The sequence below is a fragment of the Penaeus chinensis genome, chromosome 23 (genome assembly GCF_019202785.1).
Source record: "Penaeus chinensis breed Huanghai No. 1 chromosome 23, ASM1920278v2, whole genome shotgun sequence".
Classification (NCBI taxonomy): domain Eukaryota; kingdom Metazoa; phylum Arthropoda; class Malacostraca; order Decapoda; family Penaeidae; genus Penaeus; species Penaeus chinensis.
Genome location: NC_061841.1, coordinates 17140882 through 17143381, shown reverse-complemented (window position 1 = coordinate 17143381; position 2500 = coordinate 17140882). Strand labels below are relative to the sequence as shown.

Sequence of the window (2500 nt, the reverse complement as noted above, 5' to 3'; positions counted from 1 at the left end):
GAATTTACATATCAAGTGATTATGTCCCAAATTAGCCCATGGAAAACTTAGAATGATATGGTTTTGGCCCCTTTCTTTCCCTCCTTCCTTTATTTTATACAAATATATCAACAGACATTATCTGGACAAAACGGATTAGGAAAAAAGAAACTACGAAGTTATTCATGTGCTGTATTTGCTGAATAGTATTTTTTGGTAAATATTGTTTGATCACTTTGGAAAAAAATACACTTTGTCTTGAAACAATTTGAAATCATGAATACAAGGTCAGATTCTAATAGCGTATTAAAAGAGAATCTCACCAAAGATTTAGTGTCTTAGTTATAAGGAATGGAAGGAGAAAATCCAGAATTCATGTCAGCTTTGATTAGATAGGTTTGCATTCACTGAGTAAAATCACTCCACTGCAGTTTCAGTAGATAACTTTGGATGCTGTGATTACTCTCGTTAAGGAAATACGTATTGCTATTAAAACAGAAAAATACTTTACTCCATTTTTCTCTGTTCCATAATCTATTTACAAGGATAGTCCTCACACATACAACATTTCTGGGTGTTCAAATAGTTATAAGGTAATTGTGCAAATATGATGTTTAGGGCATGACTGTCCATAAATTATGCCAAAGATTCTTCTTACAATGGATGTGATATATTCCTGTTCTAGTCATGTTAGATCGTATGTAACTGCTTGTTAATAAATTTGTTAAATTGAGTTTGTGTATCATGAAGTGAAAACCTTAAACATCATATTTCCCAAGAGTGAATTGATGAGTCTATTCTATTTATTGCTCACAAAGTACCCCAAGGTAAGAACACCCATTTTACAGAAGGCATGATATAATGTTGAATTTTTCTTTATAGTTTATGTAATTGATGTTTTTCTCTTCCTTATGTTCTCTATCCTTGGAGAGTTTTTCTGTTTGTCTTCTGTGTGTGTGTGTGTGTGTGTGTGTGTGTGTGTGTGTGTGTGTGTGTGTGTGTGTGTGTGTGTGTGTGTGTGTGTGTGTGTGTGTGTGTAAATAGATATAGATATACATATATATATATATATATATATGTGTGTGTGTGTGTGTGTGTGTGTGTGTGTGTGTGTGTGTGTGTGTGTGTGTGTGTGTGTGTACACATGTATATATGTTTATATGTATATAGGTACAATGCATACATATATATCATATATATATATATATATATATATATATATATATATATATATTATTGTATATACATATGTAGACATGCATATATACATAGATCTAGATACATATTTATATATATATATATATAGAGAGAGAGAGAGAGAGCGAGAGAGAGAGAGAGAGAGAGAGAGAGAGAGAGAGAGAGAGAGAGAGAGAGAGAGAGAGAGAGAGAGAGAGAGAGAGAGAGAGAGAGAGAGAGATAGATAGATAGATAGATAGACAGATCGATAGATATAAACATATAAAGATGTATAGATGTATATATGTATATATGTAAATATATATGAATATATTTGAATATATGTATATAATATATATTTATATATATATATATGTAAATATCTAAATATATATGTAAATATCTAAATATATATATATATATGTATATATATTGTACATATATATGTAGACATGCATGTATACAAATATGTACATGTAAAATATATATGTACATATATTATTTATACATATATAAATAAATAGATAGATAGATAGATAGATAGATAGATAGATATATTACATGTACATATATGTATATATGCATGTATATATAAACATATTTATATATATACATATATATGTTTGTATATATATCTGTGTGTGTGTGTGTGTGTGTGTGTGTATGTGTGTGTGTGTGTGTGTGTGTGTGTGTGTGTGTGTGTGTGTGTGTGTGTGTGTGTGTGTGTGTGTGTTTGTGTGTATGTATGTGTATAATTATATATATATATATTTTTTTTTTTGATATACTGTTTTATATACATATATATATAGAGAGAGCATGAGCGAGAGCGAGAGCGAGAGAGATACATATGTATATGCACATATATGTATATATATATATATATAATATATATATATATATATATATATATATATATATATATATATATATATATATATATATATATGTGTTTGTGTGTGTGTGTGTGTGTGTGTGTGTGTGTGTGTGTGTGTGTGTGTGTGTGTCTGTGTCTGTGTGTTTGTGTGTGTGTGTGTACATTATTTATAATTTAGAGATACAATGGCAGGCTAGGAACTTGAATGTGCTATTTAATATACATGTAGAATTTGTATTTGGTAAATCATCTCATAGTGCAAAGCTTTCCATTCTTGTAGTCTTGCTTGTAATTATAAAGGTTTGAATTACAGTATCTTGTCATGAAAGAAGAAAGTGGAAGGCATGATTTTATGTTTTCCAGTAATGCTGCACCCATGCATAAATATCTTTTAAGATTTCCTCTGATCATTTCTTTTGTCAAAGATATTTCAGTGATCATTTGATCCACTAAAGGATTAAAGCTAAC

At 29.4% G+C, this 2500-nt stretch overlaps 1 protein-coding gene across 33 annotated transcripts in view; it reads left to right on the top strand.

Annotated features, from left to right (window-relative positions):
- LOC125037396 (basement membrane-specific heparan sulfate proteoglycan core protein-like) overlaps positions 1 to 2500 on the top strand; it is a 362744-nt gene that overhangs the window by 273091 nt on the left and 87153 nt on the right. The window lies entirely within an intron of this gene.